This window comes from Callorhinus ursinus, unplaced genomic scaffold, assembly GCF_003265705.2.
Source record: "Callorhinus ursinus isolate GAN/ISIS: 27379988/994484 unplaced genomic scaffold, GSC_fseal_2.0 scaffold15, whole genome shotgun sequence".
Lineage (NCBI taxonomy): Eukaryota > Metazoa > Chordata > Mammalia > Carnivora > Otariidae > Callorhinus > Callorhinus ursinus.
In genome coordinates, this window is record NW_027397077.1 from 28,495,628 (window position 1) to 28,522,715 (window position 27,088).

Consider the following 27,088-nt stretch of genomic DNA (forward strand, 5'->3'; position numbering starts at 1 on the left):
CTTATTTATTTATTTGACAGACACAGCGAGAGAGGGAACACAAGCAGGGGGAGTGGGAGAGGGAGAAGCAGGCTTCCCGCAGAGCAGGGAGCCCGATGCGGGGCTCGATCCCAGGACCCTGGGATCATGACCTGAGCCGAAGGCAGACGCATAATGACTGAGCCACCCAAGTGCCCCTATGGTCTAATATTTTTGATAAAGGAGGCAAGAATATACAATAAGAAAAGGACAGTCTATTAAATAAATGGTGTTGGGAAAACTGAACAGCCACATGTAAAACCATAAGACTCCTAAAAGAAAACAAAGGTGGTAAGCGCCTTGATATCAGTCTTAGTGATGATTTTTTTGAGCTGACTCTAAAAGCAAAGGCAACTAAAGCAAAAATAAACATGTGGGACTACATCAAACTAAAAAGCTTCTGCACAGCAAAGGAAATCATCAACAAAATGAAATGTAATCTACTGATTGGAAGAAAATATTTGCAAGTCATATATCTGATAGGGGGTTAATATTCAAAATATATAAAGAACTAATACAACTGAATAACAAAAAAACTCTCAAACGATATGATTTAAAAATAGGCAGCGGATCTGAATAGACATTTTTTTCCAAAGAAGACATATAGATGGCACAGGAAAAGATGTTCAACATTGCTAATTACCAGGGAAATGCAAATAAAAACCATAATGATATACTACATCATGCCTATCAAAATGGCTATTGTATATATAAAAAAGAAATAACAAACATTTGTGAGGATGTGAAGAAAAAGGAACTCTTGTGTACTATTGGTGGAAATGGAAATTGATATAGTCACTATGGAAAACAGTAGATGGTTTACTCAAAAAATAGATCCAGCAATTTTATTTCTGGGATTTATCTGAAGAAAACAAAAACAGTAATTTGGAAAGATATATGCACCCCCATGTTCACTGTATTATGTACAATAGCCAAGATCTGGAAACAACCAAAGTGTCCATAAGTGGATGAATAAAGGTGTTCACACACACACATACAAACACACACACAAATACTATTCAGCCATAAAAAAGAACAAAATCTTACCATTTGTGGCAATATGGATGGATCTTGAGGGCATTATCCTAAACGAAATAAATCAGACAGAAAAAGACAAGTACATATGAGCTCACTAATATATGGAATCTAAAAAATAAAACAAACAAAACAACAAAAACAAGCTCATTGATTCAAAGAATAGATCAGTAGCTGCTGGGGGGTTAGGGTGGGTGGGAGTAAAATGGGTGGAGGGTCAAAGGGTACAAATTTGAAGCTAAAATAATAAATAAGTTATGGGGATATAATACACAGCATGGTGACTAAAGTTAAAAATGCTGTATTGCATATTTAAAAGTTGCTAAGTAATCTTAAAAGTCCCCATCACAAGAAAAAAATTCTTTTAACTATGTATGGTACTGGATGTTAACTAGACTCATTATGGTGATTGTTTCACAAGGTATACAAATACTGAATCATTATATTGTATACCTGAAACTAATATAAAGTTATGTGTCAATTTTATCTCAATAAAAAAAAATACCACCTGTCATGACTACTGTAGCTTTAAATTAAGTGTTGAAGTCAGGTATCAGCTGTCCTCCAACATTGTTATTTTTCACTATTGTGTTGGCTATTCTGGGTCTTTTGCCTCTCCATATAGACTTTGGAATGTGTATAAACATAAAATAACTTGTTGGGATTTTAATTGGGATTGAATCTGTAGATGACGGTGAGAACTGGCATCTTCACAATATTGAGTTTTCCTATCCATGAACATGGAATATCTCCTAATTCATTTAGTTCTTCTTTGATTTTGTTCATCAGAGTTTTGTAGCTTTCCTCATTTAGCTCTTGTATAATGTTGTTACATTTATATCTAAGTACTTCATTTTGGGGTACTAATATAAATGGTATTGTGTTTTTATTTTCAAATTTCACTTGTTCATTGTTGGTATCTAGGGAAGCAATTGACTTTTGTATATCACTCTTGTATTCTGCAAACTTGCTATAATCACTCATTAGTTCCAGGAGGATTTTTGTTGTTGTTGTTCATTCTTTCAGATTTTCTACGTAGATGATCATACCATCTGCAAGCAAAGTTTTATGTCTTCCTTCCCAATCTGTATACATTTTCTTTCTTTTACTTGCCTTACTGCATTAGCAAGGACTTTCCAGTATAATGTTGAAGACAAGTGGTGAGAGAGGACTTTCTTTCCTTGTTCCTGATCTCGGAGGGAAAGCTTCAACTTTCCTACCATTAAGTATGCTATTAGCTGTAGGCTTATAAAGTGTCTTTATCCAGTTGAGAATATTCCCCTCTATTTCTAGTTTACTGAGAGTTGTTATCATGAATGGGTGTTGGATTTTGTCAAATGCTTTTTCTGCATCTATTGATATAACCATGTGATTTTTCTTTTTTGGTCTGTTAATATGATGATTACATTAACTGATTAAATGACCTGGGATAAATCCCACTTGATCACGGTGTGTAATTTTTTTTATACTTCTTTGGATTCTATTTGGTGATATTTTTGTTGAGAATTTTTGCATTATGTTTCTGAGTCTATAGTTTTCTTGTAATGTCTTTGCCTTATTTTGATATTAAGGTGATGCTGACCTCATAGAATAAATTAGGGATATTCCCACCGCTTCTCTACTCTGAAAGAAATCATAGAGAATTGGTATAATTCATTCCTTAAATGTTTGATAGAATTCACCAGGGAACCCCTCTGGGCCTGGTTTGAGAGGTTATTAGTTATCGATTTAATTTTGTTAATAGATATAGGCATATTTATGTAATCTATTTCTTCTTGTGTGAGTTTTGGCAGATTGTGTCTTTCAAGGAATTGGTTCATTTCATCTAGGTCATCAAATTTACAGGCATTGAGTTGCTCATAGTATTCCATTATCATTCTTTTAATTTCTTTGGGATCAGTAGTGGTGCCTCTTTTTTTCTGATATTTTCTCTATTTTCCTTTGTTAGTCTGGCCAGGAATTTCATTGATTTTATTGAACTTTACAAAGAACTAGCTTTTGGTTTTGTTGATTTTCTCTATTTCTTTTTTTCAATTTCATTGGTTTCTGCTCTAATTTTTCTTTTCTTCTACTTACTTTAGATTTAATTTGCTCTTCTTTTTTCTAGTTTCCTAAGGGAGAAACTTAGATTATTGATTTTAGATCTTTTTTCCTTTGTAATATATGCATTCAATGCTATAAATTTTTTTCTCTAAGCAGTGCTTTTGCTGTATCCCACACATTTGGTTAAATTGTAATTTTACTTTCATTAGTTCACAACATTGAAAATTTCTCTTGAGATTTCTTCTTTGACCCATGTGTTATTTAGAATTACGTTGTTTAATCTCCACATATTTTGGGATTTTCCAGTTATCTTTCTGTTATTGATTTCTAGTTGAATTCCACTGTGGTCTGAGAGCAGACACTGAATGATGTGTATTCTTTTAAATGTGTTAAGGTGCGATTTATGGCCCAGAATGTGATTTATGTCAGTGGATGTTCCATGTGGACTTGAGAAAAATGTGTATTCTGCTGTTGGATAGGACAGTTTATAGATGTAAATCATATCCAGTTGATACAAATAAGCTTTTTTGAAAATTTCAAATTTAGTTTGTTCATATGTAGAGTGATAATGGTGAAAAGTATAAATCGTTTTGCCATTTTTTGGTTTTGATTATTGAATATGTGGGAAGGATTCATTTTGTTTCAAGAAAATCTTGAATCGGAGTTAAGTCTTTTAAAACTGTTCCATGACTCAACCAATATGTGTTGGCAAAGTACACAACATAATTAAAATTGTCTTCTATTCTCATCAACAGTTCTATAAACTGGTGATTCCCAGCATTTGCACATATATTGAATAATTTTTTTTTAAAGTAGACTCCACGCCCAGCATGGAGCGCAACGTAGGGCCTGGACTTACAACCCTGAGATCAAGACCTGAGCTGAGATCAAGAGTCAGATGCCTAACTGACTGAGCCACCCAGGTGACCCATATTGAATAATTTTTAACAATTACACCCATGAGGGGTGCCTGGCTGACTCAGTCAGTAGAGCCTGTGACTCTTGATCTTGGGGTTGTGAGTTCAAGCCCCATGTTGGAGGTAGAGTTTATTTCAAAGTAATAAATGTACAGCTTAAGAAAAAACAATTACACCCATGATATTTTCCATAAAGTCTGCTTTAGAAAACTGAGCATAAATAGTTTCAATATGAAGCCTAGAGTGGAGCAAAGTAATAAAGGAATCATCTGTTTTTTGTTTTAAAGTTCCATTAACTTCAGATTTTTAACCCAATATACCTGGAACACTGTCCATCATGGTAGAAACTAATTTCATGTTTAGCTGAAGTTATTCTTTGATAGATATAAACAGTTGAACAGTATCTGCACAAGTTTTATTTGTTTATTTATTTTTGGTTTGATTTGATATTTCTTAGTAAATTTGGAAGTTCTTTAAGATAAAACACACCCAGAGTGCTAACTGGGTTGTGTATCTTATTGAAACTCACTGAAAGCCAAAGTAAAGTTCTTGCAGTGTTTTCATAGTTTGAATCATTTGATCTTTGATATTGTTAGAAAAATCTGGCATTCTATGTTCAGTTGCTTTCTAGCTTCATTGAAGAAGTTCCACTTTTTATATTTTTTTGTCTTGTCCTCATAATTTTTTGTATAATTTTCACAGTGGGATTAATTTATTTAACCATGTCTCTGTCTTTAAACCAGTTTTCTAATTTTTGTGTTTACAAGAATCCAAGATGGTTATAGTTGGACAAAATTATATCCCAGATCCTTTTAAAAAATCATATTAAGTTTGTTTCTTGGACATTTAATTTGGATTTCACATGACTAATGTCATTGATTCCTTTTTGACTTTTGAAAGGAAACTTATTATCAGTATCATTGAATAGCATTTTGTAATGGGCTTTTGCAAAATGCATGTATAAATATTAGACTCAATCATTCTAAACTGAACAATGAAAATGTCTGCTCAGAGCATTGTGAGAATTTAGAAGCTAAATTCAGGCTTCATGGTAAATGTTCCCATCTGGGATTGAGAAGTCAAGCTGTTTGCTATTTGTGACCTAAGATAAAAATTACTTATATTTTCTGTGTCTATAACTATGGAATATAACTGCTAAACAAGGAACTAAAACAGCTCTATGACCTGGCAATAATCACTGTGTCTTTCATAGTCTCTGTCTTCCTCTCTTTGCTGGAAATCCCTTTAGCCACCAAATGCTTTTTCTGCTTTTTCAGAAATTCTGCTGTTTTATAACATGGCTTCCACAAGCTGTGGCACCAGTAGTCCCTCTGTGGCACTGTTTCAGTTACCAATTCTAACAGGCTTGAGCTCTCCGTGTTTCTCAGGTGGAACTCCTAAGAGTGATGACACGACTTGCCAACTTTCTCACAGTTAGCGTGTCACTGGCTAGCCTATTGGGCAGCTATCCATCCCTGAGCCAATCAGCTGAGGAAATGCAGTCATTTGGGAGAAGCCAGGGCCATGAGGGCAGCAGTGGCTCTCCACAGGGTGGTTGCCCTTAGAAATAGTGTGGGCAGGCAGGGAGAAATTATTTGACATCTGAAATATTCAAAACTGGCATAGAAGAGCACTACAGTTCCTATTCTGACAAGCTGTATACCAAATTATTGGAAGGACTCAGAAGAATTTTCTGAGGAAGCAGAAGAGATTTGTGAAGGAGAATTCTTTATCCCAAGAGAAGAAAAAAAGATGCCAGTATGATCAGGGCATCTTACACTAATGATGTCTAAATTTGATGTCCTTCTGCCATTTTCCAACCATAGCACCACTGAATGGATGGAAACCCTTCACCTTGTTTCAGATTCCTTCTCTGGTAATAGGCTCCTGGATGGCCTTCCTGCAGCCAACTCTCTGTGTTCTAAGTTGGTCCGTGCACGAGAAGAGTATATTATATTTTACTTAAATGTGATGTTTGATTTCCTCTTCCCAGAACTAAGTTGTGACTTCTAATTAATTCCATTTATAAGTAAATATGGAACATACACTGTGCCAGATGCTTTGAAGGATATAAGCATGAATAGGATATCTATTCTGCCCTCAAGGAACGGACAATCTAAAGGAAGTTTTATGACTTATAACCAATTATCTGTAATGCAAAGGAGAACCTGGGGTCCTAAGAGAGGTGTGGATTAAGAAAAATTTTTATGGGGTACCTGGGTGGCTCAGTCCTTAAGTGTCTGCCTTCGGCTCAGGTCATGATCCCCAGGTCCTCGGATCGAGTCCCACATCGGGCTTCCTGCTTGGTGGGAAGCTTGCTTCTCTCTCTCCCACTCCCCCTGCTTATGTTCCTCTCTCGCTGTGTCTCTCTCTGTCAAATAAATAAATAAAATCTTAAAAAAAAAGAAACATTTTTATAAGCATTCAAAAGAAGACTAAAAGCTACGTTGTGCTGTCAATATTTCATACCGGACTCTGGGTTGTGTGCTTGGAGGAAGCCCTGATTTGTAGTATTTGCTGATTTCCATAATGTAAATATACCCATTACGGCCAATTTCAAGCTGCCAATCTGAAATCACTGAACATATAGTTGGGAAAAGACATGTAGTCACCCATCACTATGTAGTGTTTCCATCATTCAGATAAGATACACCTAAGTAACCACAAGAACACAGATCGTAATAAAATGTAGTAAAATCACTAGGAGGTCATAATCTTTGTTTCCATTAAAATTTGTTTAATCCTATTAACTTACATTTAATAACAGGTATGTTTTACAACTGGCTTAGAAAATTCCCCTAAAGGGCGCCTGGGTGGCTCAGTTGGTTAAGCGACTGCCTTCGGCTCAGGTCATGATCCTGGAGTCCCGGGATCGAGTCCCACATCGGGCTCCCTGCTCAGCGGGGGGTCTGCTTCTCCCTCTGACCCTCTTCCCTCTCATGCTCTCTATCTCTCATTCTCTCTCTCTCAAATAAATAAATAAAATCTTAAAAAAAAAAAAAATTCCCCTAAATGTAGCGACTGCTACTCTCAAGCTGCTCCAGCACACTGCGGGTTAACGGGCTGGGAGGAACTTGGATTCGAACTGGGGGAGGGACAGACCAAAAAGAGGCCTTTAAATTGAGCCTCTGGACACAGGCATGGAGAGGAGAGGCCCGTTCCTGAGAGAGAAAATGAGAAGAAGGAATCGAAGAACAAAAAACCTGAGGCATGAATGGGAAAAAAAAAAAAAAAAAAGAGTAAACCACTTCTGTAATCCAACTCAGCAACTAACTACTGACTCGGCTCAGGGCTAGTTCTCATCTCCATCTCTACCCATTTCAAGCCGATGACAATGATTAACAATAATAATGATAATGGCAGCTAATATTTGTTGAATGATTGGTGCCAGGTACCGTTCTAACGAAGGAACAGACTTCCCTGTTTCCTTATTTACCATGTTGCTGAGCAGCCACTGTCTTCTCTGGGTGAGGCACTTGATTCTCCTGCTCACCACCAAGCTGCTGTTCACCCTTTTCTTTCCCACACCATAGTGCAAGCCGCCATTTGTCATTGAGCTTGCACAAGCGCTTCGCGCAGAGTGAAGAAATAGTCCTCTTCATCCATGACTCAGGAATGTGAAAACAAAGGAGAGATGACCACATCTTTCCAGAAAGATAGGAAAGAGTATATTTCTTTGTAGACATAGAGAACACTTCTATGCGTTTAATGTGGAAATATCTCATCTGTTTCATTAATTTATATTCTGTTGACCACCAACCGCCCCCACACCCCGCCACTGGCACTTGAGTTTGAGGTCTTATTTCTGTGGGCAAGACAGTCCCACCAAGGAGTAGTAAAAAAAAAAAAAAAAAAAAAAAAAAAATAGTTTTGTAGTCAAGGACTTGTTGTGCTTGGGAAGTCCTCAAATTTAAAATGTGTCCAAAACTATCAAAAGTCAGTATGGAACTTGATATGTATCAAAATCCTTATGAGACAGGCTTTCTGTACATTGAGCTCTGAGCATTTATGGTTAAGGGAGTAGAAAGAGACTTGGTTTTGTTCCTTTTTGCCAATTTTTCATACACCCTGTCTTGTTGGAAGCAATCTTATTTCTCACAATTTCAGGTTAAGAAATTATAGGAGCATCTCACTGGATCGCCACTTAGATTCCAGGAGTGATGAAATATAGGAAAAAAAAGTGAAACAGAACTAAGACGAATGGTATTCCAAATACAGTAAGACTAGTAATTGTTCTTATTTGGAAATCCATTTATTTTGGTAAAATCCACCTGTTCTCAACTTGGAGGAAATGTCTACTTAGGGAGAAGCAATTCTATGGTTCAAGTTTGAAATTTGTTTTTAAGGATAGTTGAAATGTACAATTGGAAGGGAAGCGAGAGTACACTGCAGGACCCTTGCAAGGGTTACATATCACGGTTCTCACAGGCATCAATGTTAATTGAGAAATTCTATAGCTTGAGACACGGGAAACAATGTAATGCGTTAATTACAAGGGTAAAGTGTGTGTGTGTGCTGTGTGTGTGCATGCACAAGGAAGGGGGATTAACCAAATGATGGTTTATTTTCTTAGAATTTGGTATTTAGCTTGCTTCTACAAAGCACTAAAAAGGCAAATAGTCTTTCTGTTCTCCAATAAGATATGCTGAATTATAGCAACATTATTTTCACATTAAAGATAAACCCAGTTGTTTGCTGAGGGTAACATGAGGTATATGGCTTTAGAATAACCACCTCCACCCTTGCCAATAAACAACTTTAGTGAACTCAATTTTCTCTAATTTATAGTCAGCCTGTTTAAATTACTGTTATTTGGCTGGGATTATTTCATAGGGATTTAATTGTGCTTATAAATTGAGTTTCTTTCCAATTCATCTCTTTATTCACTTTATTTCCCTCCCCTATGTCTCATTTCGCATATGCTCCAAAACATATCAATAATTTATGCCACAAAGCCTTGTTTTCTCCTTTGTAACTACACACATGTTCTGCATTGTGTAGTGATGTCAAAGGAAATGTGAATATTGTGAAAAGGTCTTGAATTTTTCATGAAAGTTGGTTAGGGCCAAATGGCATTTTATAGATCTTTGGAAGAACAAATCTATTTTGTGAAATGGTTTCAAAACTGAGTAGAAGTCATAATAGAATAAGCACTAACAAAGATAATATTTGCTGAGCATTATTTTTAATCATGAACAGATCTAAGATTCACACACACTATCTAATCCTGATAATCACATTGTTAAGAAGGTTTCATGATCTCCATTTTCCAGGTCAGGTAACTGACATGGGAAGTCACTGTGGAACGTCACACAGCCAGGGAGTAACAGAAGAGGAACTTAAACTCAGGTCTTTGGGGCCTCAAAACTCAACTAGTCTTTTCATAAAATCAGTTATGCAACTTTCTCATATGTGGGCCACAATAGTTGAGACAGATTGGTTTTGCTTTAATTCTAAATCTAAAACTAGAACCTCCAACTCTTCTTTTCTTAAAAAACATTTTTTTTTCATCCTGTCTGTCCTACTCAATTCCTGCTGGCTCTCAACTGACCACCAAATCGAGTGAATAAAACCTGATGGCATTTGCAACAGAGGGAGAAGGGAATGATGTTATCTACACAGATATCTGTGGGGCACAGGCAGCATGAGATCACCCTGAGCTGATACTGAGTCGATGCAGAATATTCGTTCATCATTTATTGAACGCCAAGTATATGCTAAATTAGGGGTCAGCAAACTGTGGCCTATGGGCCAAATATGTCCTGCCTCCTGTTTTTGCAAGTAAAGTTTCTTGTTTTTTTTAGATTTTATTTATTTATTTGAGAGAGAGAAAGAGCGTGCACGAGCCGGGGGGAGGGGTAGAGGGAGAGGGAGAAGCAGACTCCCCTCCGAGCGGGCACCCTGACCCGGAGCTTGATCCCAGGACCCTGGGATCATGACCTGAACTGAAGGCAGACGCTTAACTGACTGAGCCACCCAGGCGTCCCCACAAGTAAAGTTTTATTGGAACACAGCCGCGTGCATTCATTACATACGGTCTACAGCTACTTTTGTGAGACAACAGGGACACCGTGTAGTTGGGATAGACACTGTACAGCTGCAGTGATGAAGATACGCTCTTGCCCTTTATAGAAACTGCTTGTTAACCCTGTGCTAGATAATGATCAAAACAGACGCAACTCCTCCCCTTGTGACCTTTATTGTGTTGTGAGACACATTCATAAAAAATATATTATTAAAAAATTATGATACATACTGTGAAAGTAAAGTAGAGTAGAGTGGGCAATGGATTTTGCTGTACTTACTGTTTGCCTTTGGTTCTTGAAATTCAGTCATTTGGGCTTTATTCATTTACATGAAAAGGTATTTTTTGAGTGCGGTGACAAACATATACCTCTTCACTCATTTATTGACTCATTTAAATTTGGTGAATATACACTGAGTACCTGCCATGTGGTGGATGCTGTATTAGGCTCCAAAATATAGGAGTGAACAAAAGTTGAAGTGGTCTTCCATTTGTTGATTCTTTGACCTTATTTCTCAATTGGTTCAGAACCCAGGAAATGAAGAGTTCTATTTACTGAACCCCATCAATCTCCCAACAGAGTCCATTGTAAGATCTGGCTCCTTTTGTCCTTGAATTCTCTGAAATGGCCTTGTGTTCTCATAGTACATCCCCCCCATTTTAATTAAAACTAGTTTGGCTGGGTTTCAACCCTCCAAAACTTGGAGTTTTGTGACTAAGTCAGCTAGATGAGCATTTGGCTTTGCAGACTCTATGGTGGGAGGAAGCAATGGAACAAGGTGCTGGAAATGGCTTTTATGTAGACAGCCATGTCTGTCCTAGTTCTGTTCTTGGCTTCCTATCTTCCTTCTCCATATGTTCGTCTTCTTGATCTTATCTTACCCTTGAAAACTTCAGCTACTGCTATTCTCCTAGTAGCTTTCAGGAGATAGCTCTGTCTCAATTCCTTAGTTCAGGTGTTCGCTGCTCAAGTACCCTTCAACGTCTCATCGGTGCCTCCGAACTAACTGGACACATCCACTTACTCCACCCCTCTCTACATGCTCCTTGTCTTGACTACACCCTTGGAGAAAAACATGGATCATAGAAACAGCTGAAACCACTTGTCCCACCTGAGTGGGGAAATAGCTGCAGGCCTGGGGTGGAGGCCACACTGTGAGGAATATCCGGTTGAATTCTGTCTCCCTGTCCTTAGTTGGGCTCAGTTTAGGACCTTGAGGATGTTCCTTTCCCATCCCTCCTTACTCTGACCTCTGTCTCTCCTGAACTTTGACTTGGTTCTCTAAATTTCAGACCTGAGTTCCTGAACTTGATTTTGTATTTTCTAGTTCTATGTCATCCTCCACCTAGGAACACTTACTGGATGCTCAGTCTTTTATATATGTTACCTACTTTAGTTCTTAAAACAATCTGTGAGAAAGGCAGCATTATTATTATAACCTATTCCCAGATGAAGGGGTGAGATACCAGCAGGTTTAAGTGACTTGTCCAAGGTTATACAGATGTATAGGGTGACTTGTCCAAGGTTACACGGATGTATAGGGTGACTTGTCCAAGGTTACACAGATGTAGGGAACTAGGATTCCAACCAGGTCTGACTGCCTCCAAAATAGTGCCCTAATTCTTTCTTCCTGCTCCTGGGAATTGATTTCTGTTTCCTTCATCCTTAATGTACTACTTGAGGGGTTCTGATCTTGATGCTTACTTTAATATCAATACTAGGGATTAGTAACCTTGTTCCGTAAAGGGCCAGACAGTAAACACTTTTGGCTTTGCAGGACATTAGGTCTCTATCACAACTATTTTAGCTCTGCCATTGTGGTATGGCCAGAAACAAAACACAAATGATGCGTGTGGCTGTGTTCCAATAAAATCTTATTTTAGATGCTGAGATTTGAATTTTCATAATTCTCACATGTCATTAATTATTATTCTTTTCAGTTTTCCAAAAATGTAAAACCATTCTTAGCTTGTGAAATATACACAAGTAGGCAATGAGCCACATTAGGTCCATGGGTCAGAGTTTGCCAACTCCCTTTCTATACCACATTCTTTGACTTTGGGTTTATAATTTTTCTGAAATCCTCACCCATTAGCTACCACCTATGGTGAGCTGAGTATACACCAATGTTCTAAGCATTTTTATATATATTAACTAAGGTGTTCTTCATGGCGACTCTACGAGGGAGATGCTATTTTCATCTCAATTTTACAGATGAAGAAAATGAACCACAGAGAAATGAACTAATTGGCACAAGGTTGTACTAGGCTAGGAAATGGGGGAGTCTAGATTGCAACCCAAGCAGTCCCACCCCAGGGCTGGCATCTTAAGCATGGAGCTATGCCTCCTTTCTGGTTGAGAGAATATAAAGTATTTTGAAACCTATAAAGGCTTTATATAAATATATGTTAATAACTATCATAATAATTAGTGTTACATCTTTATCTAGGTTTCTGAAGGTATTGGATAGCAATCAAATTGACGTTAATCAAAACAAAAACACCCAGGCATGCCGTGGGATGGTATCTATTTTTCTGTCCATCTTAGCATTCAACATTTTTAAGCACTGACTTTTCATCACAAATAAGCAATGGAGGAGACTTCTTCTTGGAGGTAGTTTGCTATTTGCTTCCATCTTCCCTGAACTTGGCAGTATGGCTCAGTTCTGATTAAAACCAAAATGAAGCTGCATATATGAAAGAAGTTGCATATCAATAAGGGTTGTGATTAAGTGTTTTTTTTTTTTTTTTCTACTCTTTCATTTCTTTCAGGTTCTTAAATTAGATAGCAGGAGAGACATGACTTAATTATTGAGAATACTTTGGAGCCAAATGGAAAATTATACTATACTTACTCAGATGCCAGGGTAATTAGTGCCCAATTATTTCTCTCATTTGGCGCTAATGAATGAAGATCAATTAAAAAAATAATGTAACTGCGAATTGCTTTTACTGAGCAGAGAACTCTGAGCAGCTGAAATTGTCTACTCTTTCACTAATTGAAAATACTAAATGAAGGCAACCCAGAGTGTGAGTGTCTCCATGTAATTTTAGAGCAGTTTGGTTTTCAAAAATCATGCAGATGGCCAAAGCCTTGTATTAGACTCATTTCCTGGGTACAGCCCACTGGTCTTTCTTCCATAAGGAAAGTCAAAACATGGCTCAAGAAATTCCTATTTCCCTAGTGATAACATCAGGTTTGTTGGCAGGACTTTATTGTTGCTTCTGGGTTGGTCGTGCTTGGGCTAAGATGGAATGTCTGATTTGCTTGGCTATTTTACTTTTCTCCTGATTACTATATCCATTTCATCAAATGTATTCTGAAAACAACATTTATTTGACTGCACCAAAATCTGATTGAAAGAGACATCTCCTTGATTAAAACTTTAGATGCAGCTTATGTGGATATGGACTTACCTGCTCAAAGATAACCTTGGACTTCAGTTTGCCTTTTAACGTAATGTTTGAACAGCATCCACTGTAACAAAACCAAACAACAACAACAAAAAAACCCCAAGCTTATGTTATTTTAGTTTACTAGCATATTTTTTTTTTGAGGGGGTGGTATAAAAATTGCAATTCTGTCGGTTTGGTAATGGTCTGAATATACACATTCCCATGAAGGAGTTAGAGGGTAGCCTGACAGGCTGCATTCTATGAAGGAAGTAATTTTTAACAATGGCTTTCTCCCTTCTCCTCACCCCCACCCACACTTCACACAATTTAGTGACCTTTGCAATTCACAAGATATGTTTACCTCTATTATCTCATTACACCCTCAAACAACTTTAGGAAGTAAATAAGGCAGTTTTGTCCTTAATTTACAAACAAACAAAAAAATGAGGCTTTAGAGAGCTTACAAGGGCACCCAGGCTTCATAACCAGAGCCCACTGTGGTCTCCATGAATGGTGACCCCCCAGGAGTTTTGTAGTATGAAACCTACATAGTCAAAGACAGCACCCTGATTTTGACTCCTAATTCAGCTTTAAAGAAAACCTAAACAGAAAAGCAAAAGAAAATTCTGAAATGCGTGAGTCAGAATGCAGGCAAACCCTAAAACATTTGCTCTCTTAGCATTTCCCCAGCTGAAAAAGAACTGGGTGTGACCAAAGTCTGAATCAGCTTTGGTCATCTGGGCTTGGCTATATGGCTGAGCAAGTGGAAACTCAGAAAAATAAATCCCCTTTGTCCTGTAATGCAGTCAAAGTGGTATGTGTGTGTCCCATGTTCAGATTGTGCGGTTATACTAATACGGAAGGCCTTAGGGTGGGGATTCTAAACCCGTTGGCCCCCAGTGGCTGTGGACTTCCTTGTTAAGCTTTCCTCAGCACCAGCAGAAGGTAGGGGGCAGGTGAAGGAGAGCTTTTTAGCCTTCCAGCAACCAGGGGCCTCAAATTGTTCCTGCCAAACGAAGTTGTGCATAAGGTCCTAGAGGAACAGTGGCAGGGTTCAAAGAGGATGCCATTTTTTTCTTGTCATTGCCTTTCCCCAACCGTAGTTCACTGTTAACCACCACTTTCTTTTTAACGATCCCATTTTCACCTTGTAAATAGTACTGCTACACCCCATTGTGGGTTTTTTTTTTTTTTTTTTTGGTGTGTGTTGTATATTAGAAGTATAACTTTGCAAAGTGAACACATTTAAAATAGTCTATAATTTTTTTCACCCTATTTTGGCATGTTTTCATTAAAAACAAAACAAAAGATAGCAGAGTTTAAAAAATAGGAAATCACTTTTTTTTTTCCCCCAACACTGCGAAGCTTGTTCAGTGTGCTGGGAATAAAGGAGGGCAGTGCAGTGGGGATCAAGTCTGACTCTACCACATCTAAGCCTTGGGCAAAGCTCTTCTTTTAAAAATCTTAGCTTCCTCATCACTAAAATGGGGACAATTATAATTAACTTCCTCATAGTATTGTTCTGAGAATTAATGAGATCTTTCAGGTCAAGAGCTTGGCACAATAACTGCTACTTAGTGATGCTCACTACATGTGAGACCTAAGTATTTGTCTCTTTAAGATTAACACATCTATCTGTGGGGGGAATTCCAGGTGAGTGGTGTGTTTTCCCAAAGGTGTGGGGGGAAATGGGGTAAAAAGTGACCTCTGTGGTGACTGTGGCTGAAAATGACACTTGGTTCACTGGCTGATTCAACAAATGTTTATCGAGTTTTGCAATGAGGAGGTCTCTCCAAGGCATGGGAGATGGAGTGGTGAACAAAACAACTGTCCTGTGAACTAGTGAGGGAAACAGACAAATAGCTCTTAAAAACAAACATGTAATATGTGCCATGAAGAACGGTGAATCTGGGTAGGGGTAGGAAAGGATTACATTTGTGCATAGCAGGTTATGAGTTCTGGGAGGTTGTTTTAAGAGTGTGGACAAGGAACTCCTCTCTGATGAGGTGGCATCTGAACAAAGCCCTTGAAGAAAGGGAGGTAGTTAAAGTAACCGGGGAGTTGATTTACAGAAAGAGGGAAGAACAAACACAAAGGGCCTGGAAGTCCAGGAATGAACTTGGTCTGTTCGAGGGATAAGAGCTCTGAATGTCGAGAGCAGAGGCTGTGTATTGGATGAGGGCACTGACAGAAGATGGCGTCTGTCAGGAATAGAAGGTCTGTGTAGACCAAGTGAATGACTGGGTTTTATTCTGAGTCTGTGGTGGGAAGCTAATGGGTTAGACGCAAGAGAAAAAGCATCTGATTTGCATTTTTCCAAGTTTACTTTGCATTCTGAGTGGAAGATTGATTCCAGGGGGTAAGAGAAGAAGCAGAGAAGATAGTCAGCAGATTCCTGCGGCTGTCTGTAGGACATGATGGTAGCCTGGAATAGAGTAGCTGCCACGAAGGGTTTCAAGAGTAGACTGATTAAAGGTACTATGGGAGGACTTGCTGTTGGACTGGATGTGGCTGTGAGGGAAAGAGAAGAGTCAAAGATTTATGACTCCAAGATTTCTGGCCTGAACAAATAGGTGAGTAATGGTATTCTTTACCAGGACGGGGCAGACGGGGAGACCTGGGGGTGTGGATGATGAAATCAAAGCTTCTGTCTGAGATGGCTATTCAAATCATGTCAAGTAGGAAGTTAGATACATGAGTCTGAACTCTAGAGGAGAATTTTGACCTGCTGATACTAACTTGGGAGTCATTAGCTTATAGGTGGTGTTCAAGATTCCATAATGTGTCTTAATATTGATTAACTCAAGTGTGAATGTTTATCATCAGTCTCTTCCCTTATGTATTCAGTATATTCAGTCATTGAGTCTTAAACTTTGCTATGGTTTTCCGTTTTTCAAAATCATTTAGAGGAGTTTATTAAAAATACAATTTGCTCAAAGTTACATTTCTTAGACAGTTATGCCTGTTTCTACGACTTTTATCTGTTGTTTTTATTTTGTGTCATAAATATACACCTATGCCTATTTCTTTTCCTTGGCAGCCCTCCCACCATTTGAGAAGAGTACTCACAATAATCATAGCTATCAGTATTGCGCACACTTCATATGCCAGCCCTTAATCCTCGGAACAATGAGGAGAATTTGGGGGGTGCAGACGGGTACAAGGTATCTGGTTATCAACCATGGGAAGAAGAAAAGCAGCGTTGGTGGTTTTGTCTTGATGTGGTTAATTGGAAAGTGTATCTGAGATGTTTGAAAAACTATCAAAACCACTGAATGTGATCCCCTTCTATGAAACACATGTGCCCTAGTGCTCATTTATTTGAAATGCTGAGGAGGGCACAGGAAGTCAGAGTGAGGTAGGAATGGCAAGTAATTCCAATCTTTCTATAAAAACTCTGACTTGGACTTGAAATTGAGGCTTGGGAAGGCTCAGGTCTGCGTTGCTTGCAGGAGACAAAAACCTATACAAACTGGCTTAAGCAAAGAGGGTGGGGGTTAACTGGCTCGTGTAACAGAAATGTTAAGAAGCAATTAACTTTAAACAAGACTGAATCTAAGCACTAAAGTGAAGTTCTACTTTCTGAGATGTGGACTGAGAAAGTGGGCCAGTGTTATTCTGTAAACAAGAATCACCTTTCCATTACTAGAAACAGGGCGAAGGGCTCTTGGAGAGCCAGAAACAACAAATGTCCATTACAGGCAGGATGAGAGAAAGGAAAATGGACACTTGTACCAGCGGTTTATTTGAAAGGTGAGATTTTGCAGCTTTTGATTAGTATTTAAAAGAAAATGAAACAAAACCCAGGACAGAGGGCTCTCAGTAAAAGGAAAGGGGATTCTTATTTACAGAATAATACTGGCCAACTTATTAGTCACATGACCCAGGAAAAGTTTCTGTACCTCTCTGAGCCTCAGGTTTCTCATCTGCAAAATGGGAGTGCTAATGGGGTCTCCTTCTCAGAGCTGTGATAGGACCCAGTGAAATCCGGCATGCGTGGTGCCTAGCGCAATGCTTCGCACAAAATAACCTCTCAAAAAGGTGATGAATCTTTCCCCCATCCTCTTTATTATTATTGCTCTTATTTTTTTTTAAAGATTTTATTTATTTATTTGAGAGAAAGAATGAGAGATAGAGAGCACGAGAGGGAAGAGGGTCAGAGGGAGAAGCAGACTCCCCGCTGAGCAGGAAGCCCGATGTGGGATGCGATCCCGGGACTCCAGGATCATGACCCGCGCCGAAGGCAGTCGTCCAACCAACTGAGCCACCCAGGCGCCCGCTCTTATTTTTGATAAATTGGATTCACAATGACTGACAAAATGCATATAAATAGCTGACTCAGGACATTTTATCATCTGCTTATGCTCAAAAGGATTGTGTTTTGTCTTGGAATAACAGTCTTTTGATTGACTAATACCTTGGCTTTGGGTGCAGGGAGACTAAAGTCTTTTGTCTGAGCTCAGATAACCCTGGTAGTTAGCCTCTGAGCCTCAGTTTCCCTATATAATAATTCTCATAGGATTGTGAGAATAGCTTGAATAATTGATCTGTTGTGCATATTGTAGTGCCTAGACCTTGCAAGATTTTAATAAATAATAATAACAGTAATAACATCTATCATTATTGGATCTGTAGCAATTTCTGCAAGGCAGGGTTGGGCCTTGTAAAAAGAAGGGTTCTGACAGGAAGACAGAATTGTCCCTTGAGGACGATGCAGTTGTCACATGATGAACCTTCACCATATGGATCACCTTAGTCATCCTCGTTCTAGTTGGTTGGAATGTGACATCAGTGTCGATTTGCCTGCTGGGTGTCTTTTGAGGAGGGGAGTCTTGACTCCATTCCACCCATGATTTATTTAGAAATGCCTGGGAGCGGAGAAACACAGAATGTTCTGAAAAGTCGGCGTGGGCCTCCTGTCCCAGGGTGATTTTGTGACTGTTCATTTGCTGTTTACATGGCTTACCTCTCTGATTTATAGACTCTGAAAGCACCAGTGAATGCAACAAACTAGCTTTTGGATCGTCTAATATATTTATAGTGCAACCATAGATTTGGAGCCATTTATGGAACATTATGACTTGCAAACATCTCCCCCAGTTTTATCACTCAGGAAAAAATGTGTGGAGCTTACAGTCGCTCTAAAAACTGTAAAAGCATTTAAAAAAATTCAAGTGGCTATACAGTGCAGGATGCAAGCTTTTATCTTGAGTAGTACATTGAAAGCCCAGTTTTTTTTTTTTTTTACTGAAATATCAGTTTGTTTTGAAATACACAAGACGACGGATTGGAATCTTTACTGAAAAGAACTTGTCTTTGCTCTTCCCTCTTCCAAAAAAAAAAAAAAAAAGTGTTATGCTTAAGGAGGAATTTAGCAATTAGATGACTGCTGTAAAATAGCAATTGACATATGCCCTATTTTTTTCTACCATCAAAGATGTTTAATTTAAATAAAAGCTTTCTTCTCCACAATCTGACATTCTCCTTGAGTTTTATCTTGCTCTAAAGTCATTATCTTACAATTAGGTCTGAACTTAGGGGTAAAACAACAACGACATGAACCAGGAACTCCAGCGAAGAGACCTTCCTTGAGCTGGAGCTGTCTGATGCTATCTGGGTTGAGCAGCTTTTTATCATCCTGGTGTTTAAAGGGAAAGGTCTCTGTTCTGTTGCCTTCCACGCCCCCATTATTCTTTAAAGTTGGACCCGCTGAGTAGGCTGGGGCCTCTGTGTGGCAGGACAAGATATTGTTATCATAAAAACGAATGTTGAGGTCAGACATTTATCTTTGTCCCTGTCTTCCCTGCAGGATCCCGAGAAAGAAAAATTATGGATGAGGTGCTTTTATCTAAGCAAAGTTCAGATGCAGATAAATAGTGGGGGGTGGGGAGCAAACAGAAACAGAACCAGGCGAGGAGAAGATTCTGTTCTAATGGAATCGTAAAATTGCCGCCATAGAGGCAGCCCCAGAAATGCTCTAGTGTGGCTCCATCAGGGCATGGAAGCCGTGGAGCAGGCGAGTGAGAGAGGGCAGGTTCCTTTCCAGTTGCTTTTGCATTAGGACATTAAGTGCCCCGGAAGGTACGGGTTAAGTGTGTGGGGATTTGGGGCCAGATGGCTTGGTATGAACTTGCCTATGTCACTCTTTGGTTGTGTATGGGCAAGAAATAGAAATTCTCTAAGCCACTGTGCCCTCGCTGTCAAGGGTGGAAGAACAATAGTCCATACAACATGCATTACCGATTGTCTCCCCTAAAGTAATAGAGAGCACAGACCACTGTTCCTCCCTCCCGGCCTCCCTGTCTCCCTTTCTCCTTTCCCTCCTTCCTTCCTTCTCGCCATCATTCATTCACTCAACGAGAAATAATTGAATATTTGTGCGGTACTAGTAGCGTTCTTAGCCCTGGGGATACAATGATTCACCAGACAGCATTCTTGATCTCATGAATTTTACTAAAACGTTAACTACTATTATGATAACGAGTGAGGAAAACTGAGATTCTAGTAAGTTAAGTCATGTCACCAAATAGTAAAAGGCCTCAAAATAGAACAGGGTCTTCAGATTCCCATGCTTCTCTCCCCGTGCCCAGACCTCCCACCCCCATCCCATACTGTGCTGCTTTCACCCAGTTTGTCGCCCTCCATTTACTTGGTTAAGAAATGGATTTTTTGTTGTAGTGTTCAATGATTCATTAGTTGTGTATCACAGCCAGTGCTCATCACCGCACGCGCCCTACCGTAATACCTGGCTACCTCATCCTTTCACCTCCCCCCCTCTGTAACCCTCAGTTTGGTTCCCGGAGTCCAGAGTCTCTCATGGTTTGTCTCCCTCTGATTTCTATCCATTCGGTTTTCCCTCCCTTCCGCTGTGCTCCTCTGTGCTATTCCTTACGTTCCACATATGAGCCAAACCGTAGGATAATGGTCTTTCTCTACTGGACTTATTTCACTTAGCATAATGCCCTCCAGTTCCATCCATGTCGACGCAAATGGTGGGTATTCATCTTCTCTGATGGCTGAGTAGTATTCCATTGTATTTATGGACCACATCTATTTATCCATTCACCTCGGCTCCTTCCACAGTTTGGCTATTGGGGACATTGCTGCTATGAACACTGCGGTGCATGTGCCCCCTCTTTTCACTACATCTGTATCTTTGGGGTAAATACCTAGTAGTGCAATTGCTGGGTCATAGGGTAGCTCTATTTTTAACGTCCTGAGGAACCTCCACACTGTTTTCCAGAGCGGCTGCACCAGCTTGCATTCCCACCAACAGCATGAGAGGATTACCCTTTCTCCGCATCTTCACCAACATTTGTTGCTTCCTGCCTTGTTAATTGTGGCCATTCTAACTGGTGTAAGGCGGTATCTCACTGTGGTTTTGATTTGTATTTCCCTGATGGCTAGTAATGTTGAACATTTTTTCATCTGTCTGTTAGCTACTTGTTTATCTTCTTTGGAGAAGTGTCTCTTTATGTCTTCTGCCCAACTTTGACTGGATTATTTGTTTTTTGGATGTTGAGGTTGAGAACTTCTTTATAGATCTTGGATACCAGCCCTTTATCTATAATGTCATTTGCAAATATCTTCTCCCATTCCGTGGGTTGCCTCTAACTAATGATGTACTATATGGTGGCTAACTGAACATAAAAAAAAAAAGAAACAGAACAGATGAGCAAAGGGAAAAAGAGAGAGGGAGAAGCAAACCAAGAAACAGACTGTTCCCTATAGAGAATACACTGCTGGTCGCCAGAGGGGACGTGGTTGGAAGGATGGGTGAAATAAGTGACGGGGATTCAGATGTGCACCTGTCTGGAGGTGCTGAATCACTCTATTGTACACCTGAAACTACTTTAACACTGTTTGTTAACTAACTGGGATTTAAATAAAAAACTTAAAATATTTTACCAAAAAAAAGAAATGGATTTTTAAAAACACAAACTGTATTTTTTAAAGCACAGTTTTAGATTTATAAAAAAATTGTGAAGCTAGCATGAGAATCCCCATATACCTCACAGTTTCCCCTAAATCTTACGTTAGCATGATTTGCTGCAATGAATGAACCAATGAATGAACCAATACTGAACCAATGAATGAAGCAATATTGACACTTTATTCAATTTGCCTTAGGTTTTTCTTTTAACCTAATGTTCTTTTTCTGTTCCAGGAGCCCATCCAGGACACCACATTGCATTTAGTCTCCATGTCTCCTTAGCCTCCTCTGGGCTGTGTCAGGGTTTCTGACTTCCCTTATTTTTTTTTTTTTTTTAAGATTTTTTTATTTATTTTAGAGGAGGGGGGAGGGGCAGAGGGAGAGAGAAAATCTCAAGCAGACTCCCTGCTGAGCGCAGAGCTCCTCATGGGGTTCAATCCCAGGACCCTGAGATCATGACCTGAGCTGAAATCAAGGGTGGGATGCTTAATCAACTGAGCCACCCAAGCACCCCTGACTTTCCTTATTTTTTATGACCTTGACAGTTTTGAGGAGTACTGATTAGGTATTTTGTAGAATGTCCCTCAGTTGGGATTTGTCTGATGTTTTCCTCATGATTAGACTGCAGTGATGTATTTTTGAGAGGAAGACCACAGAGGTTCAGGGCCATTTTCATCACATCATATCAAGAGTACACACTACAACATGGCAGATCACTGTTGATATTGACCTTGATCTCCTGGACGAGGTGGTATTTGTTAGGTTTGTCCCCCTCTTGTCATCCTCCCCATACTGCACTCTGGGGAAGGAAGTCACTATGTGTAGCACACACTTACGGAGTGGGGAATTATGCTCCACCTCCTTGAATTCCACCATCTTGGAATTCTTCTGCACAGGCGGGTTTTTTTTTTGTTTTCTTCTTTTTCTTTTTTAAATGCATTCAATCATTTACTTGTATCAGTATGAATTCATGGATACTTATTTCATACTTTGAGTTGCAATCCAGCACTCCTTTTCTTATCCTGTTGCTCAGATTATTCCAGCTTTGGTCATCGACAGCTCTTTCAATTAGCTCCTGTTATGTCCTTGACATGCCTTCATCCGTATGCTGGTTATGTGTTGCTATTGTTTGTTTGTTTGTTTTTTAGTACTTCTCACTTCTGGCTCTACAAGGTTCTCTAGGCTTATCTTGTATATTTTCTGCCCGGTCCCTGAATCAGCCATTTCTCCAAGGAGCTTGAGCTCCTTTTTATTGGAGAATGGTATTAAAAATCAGTATCTGGACCCTAGGCGAGCTCATTGCTACTGTGGTACCGTTGCTTCTATGCATTCCTAGCTGAGAGAGCGAGGAAATATATATGTGCTTACCAACTTCTGTATATATACACATCTATAATTATTTCTATATGCAAATTTCTATATGTAAAGTGAGCCAAACATGAGTTCATACTTATGTCTCTAGCACTAACCCATTATCACATGGGTCATTCTTGCCTCTTCTCTTCTCATATCTGTAAATTTCCAATTCAACATAACAGATAGCTCCCACTATCCACCATCCATTTACTTGTTTAATTTCAATATAAATGTTTGATGGTATCAGAATTGTTAACCTACACTCCTATGTTAATCAACTCTATCACCAGCAAAGAGTGCTTCTGTACACATTCTCTTCTTTTCTTTATGATGAACTTACAGATTCTGTACATTTCCAAAGTTAAGTCAGCACCTTGTTCTCCAACCCCCTTTAGAGAGATTGTCTCATACATTTGTAATACTGTCGGATTGCTTCATCACATTCCGTATTCCGTCCTGGGATCTCCAACCTCCTAAATGATTTCTTGAAAATTTACATACATTATGGTTGACTCTTTGTACTATAAAGTTTAATGGGTTTTGACAAATGTAGTATCATGTATCCACCATTGCAGGATCATACAGAATAGTTTCACCATCCCATAACTCCCTGATGCTTCACCCTTTCAACCCTATCCCTTCTACCAAGCCCCTGGCAACCACTGATCTTTTCCCCATTGCTCCCGTTTTGCTTTTTCCAGAATGTCATTTCATTGGAGTCATAGAGAATGGAGCCTTTACAGACTGGCTTCTTTCACTTAGCAATATGCATTTAAGATTCTTTGTTTTTCTTTCTTCTTTCTTTCTTTCTTTTTTTCTTTTTCTTTCTTTCTTTCTTTCTTTCTTTCTTTCTTTCTTTCTTTCTTTCTTTCTTTCTTTCTTCTTTCTTTCTTTTTCTTTTTCTTTTTCTTTCTTTCTCTTTCTTTCTCTTTCTTTCTGGCTTAATAGCACAAGTAGATGCATTTAACAAAATACATGCAAAAATTTCAAATATATACATTTAATGCTAATATTCTGTTATATGGATGTACCACAATTTGTTAATGCATTACCTACTAAAGGACATCTTGGCTGCTTACAGTTTTTTAGTGGCTATGAATAAAGTTGCTGTAAATACTCACAGGCAGTTTTTGTGAGAATGTAAGCTTTCAAATCAGGTGGGTAACTGTCTAGGAGGATGAAGGCTGCATTTTATGCTAACACTATGTTAAGCTTTCTAAGAAAATGCCAAACTGTTTTCCCAAAGTGGCTGTATTATTTGGCATTTTTACCAGCAATGAATGAGAGATCTTGTTCCACATTCCTGCCAGCATTTGATGCTGTAAATTAAAAAACTTTGTCATTCTAATTGATGTATAGTGATATCTCATCATTGTCTTAATTTGTAATTCCCAATGAACCTTTTTTCCTAATAAATTTTTTCATATGCTCATTTATCATATATATCTGATTTGCTATGTACATTTTCTTTTGCAAGGTTTCTGTTCAGGTTTTCTGATTTTTTGGTTTTTTTGAGTTGTTTGGTTTCTTTCTGTTAAGTTTTAAGAACACTTGTATAATATTGGACACAAGTCCTTTATCAGATATGCCTTTTGTAAATATTTTCTCCTAGGTCATGGCTTGACTTTTGATTTTCTTAATAGTGTCTTTCACAGAGCAGAAGGTTTTAGTTTTTATGAAGTCCAACTTACCAATTTTTTTTCATGGATCATGCTTCCAGGGTTATATCTAAAAACTCATTGTCAAACCCAAAATCACTAGAGATTTTTTTCCCTATGTTTTGATCTAGAAATTTTATAGCTTCGCATTTACATTCAGGTATATGATCCATTTTGAGTTAAGTTTTGTGAAAGGCATAAAATCAGCATCTAGATTCGTTTTTTATTTTTATTTTATTTTTTTGCTTATGGATGTCTAGTTGTTCCAGTGTTAGTTTTGGAAAAGATTATCCTTTTTCTGCTGAATTGCCTGTGTGCCTTTGTCAAAGATCAATTGACTATATTTGTGTGAAACCATTTCTGGGCTCTCTTTTCTGTTCCATTCATCGATGTGTCTATTCTTTCCATAATATCCTGCTTTTTGGTCATGAGAGTTCTATAGTAAGTCTTGAAATCTGGTAGTATGTCTTAAATTTTTGTTTTTATTCTTCAGTATTATGTTGGATATTCTAGGTCTTTTGCCTTTACATATATAGTTTAGTATTAGTTTGTTGATATCTACAAATTAGTGTGCTAGGCTCTGGATTGGGTTTTGTTGAATCCCTAGATCAAGTTGAGATGAATTGACATTTTAAGACTATTGAATTTTCCAATCATGAACACACAATATTTCTCCATTTATTTATATCTTCTTTGATTTTTTAAATCAGAGTTTTATACTTTTCCACATATAGATCCTGTACATATTTTGTTAGATTTATATTTAATTATTTTATTTTTATGCTACCATACATGGTAATTAAAAAAACCCCTTTAATTACTATTGTTCATTGCTGGTATATAGGAAAACAACTGACTTTTGTATATGAAACTTGTATCCTGCAATATTCCTGTGCTCACTTGTTTGCTTCAGGAGGTTTTGTTTTTATATTTGTCTTGTTTACTTTTTCAATTTTTGGGATTTTCTACATAGACAATTGTGTCATCTGTGAACAAAGACAGTTTTATTTCTTCCCAAACTGAATATGTTTCATTTTCCTTTCTTATTGCCCTAGGTAGAGCTTCCTAGTATATGTGAATAAGAGCAGTGAAAAGGGACATCCTTGCCATGCATGTTCCTAATCTTAGAGAGAAAGTAACCATTTCTCAACATTGAAGATAATGTTACTCTAGAATTTTTTTTTTTTTAAAGATTTTATCTATTTATTTGACAGAGAGAGAGACAGCGAGAGAGGGAACACAAGCAGGGGGAGCAGGAGAGGGAGAAGCAGGCTTCTCGCCCAGCAGGGAGCCCGATGCGGGGCTTGATCCCAGGACCCTGGGATCATGACCTGAGCCGAAGGCAGACGCTTAACCGACTGAACCACCCAGGCGCCCCCTAGAATTTTTTGATAAATGTTCTTTAGTTGAGGAAGTTCCCCTCTAGTCCTAGTTTGCTGAGTTTTTTTTTTTTTTTTTTTTAAGATTTTATTTATTTATTCGACAGAGAGAGACACAGCGAGAGAGGGAACACAAGCAGGGGGAGTGGGAGAGGGAGAAGCAGGCCTCCTGCGGAGCAGGGAGCCCGATGCGGGGCTCGATCCCGGGACTCTGGGATCATGACCTGAGCCCAAGGCAGACGCTTAACCAACTGAGCCACCCAGGCGCCCGATAGTTTGCTGAGTTTTTATCATGAATGAGTGTTGGATTTTGCAAATGCTTTTTCTGCATAAATTGATATGATCATATGATCTTTCTTCTGTAGTCCATAGATGTGGATTATATTAACTAATTTTAAGAATGTTGAGCCAATCTTGCATATCTGGAATAAATCCCATTTGGTAATTTTGTATAATTTTCCGTATTATTGGATTTCATGTGCAATACTTCTGTTGAGGATATTGATCTATAATATTCCTTTGTTCTGATGTCTTTATCTTTTTTGGGTAGTGGAGTAATACCAGCATCCTAGAATGAGTTGGACAGTATTCTTTCTGTTTCTATTTTCTGGAAGAGACTGTGGAGTATTGGTATCATTTCTTCTTTACATGTTTGTGAAAGTTTATTAGTGAAACCAGCTGAGCTTGGTGGTTTTTTAATTAATTATTAATTTAATTACTATAATAAACAGGGCCCTATTCAGATTATCTTTCACTGCTTGTATGAGTTTTAGTAGTTTGTGCTTTTTATTTATTTATTTATTTATTTTAAAAGATTTTATTTATTTATTTGACAGAGAGAGACACAGTGAGAGAGGGAACACAGCAGGGGGAGTGGGAGAGGGAGAAGCAGGCTCCCCACTGAGCAGGGAGCCCGATGTGGGGCTCGATCCCAGGACCCTGGGATCATGACCTGAGCTGAAGGCAGATGCTTAACGACTGAGCCACCCAGGTGCCCCAGTTTGTGCTTTTTAAAGAATTGGTTTATTGCATGTAAATAATTAAATTTGTGGGCATAGAGTTGTTCATATATTGTTTGATTATACTTTCCATGTCCATGGGATCAGTAGTGATGGGTTTTTTTTTGTTTGTGATATTAGTAATTTGTATCTTCTTTCTTTCTCTCTTGGTTAGCCTAGCTAGAAGGTTGTCAATTTGATTGAGCTTTTCAAAGAACCAGCTTTTGGTTTTGTGGACTCTATTACTTCGTATTTTCAATTTCAGTGATTTCTCTAGTTTTTGTTCTTTTTTTCTGCTTCATTTAGGCTTGGATTGTTCTTCTTTCTCTA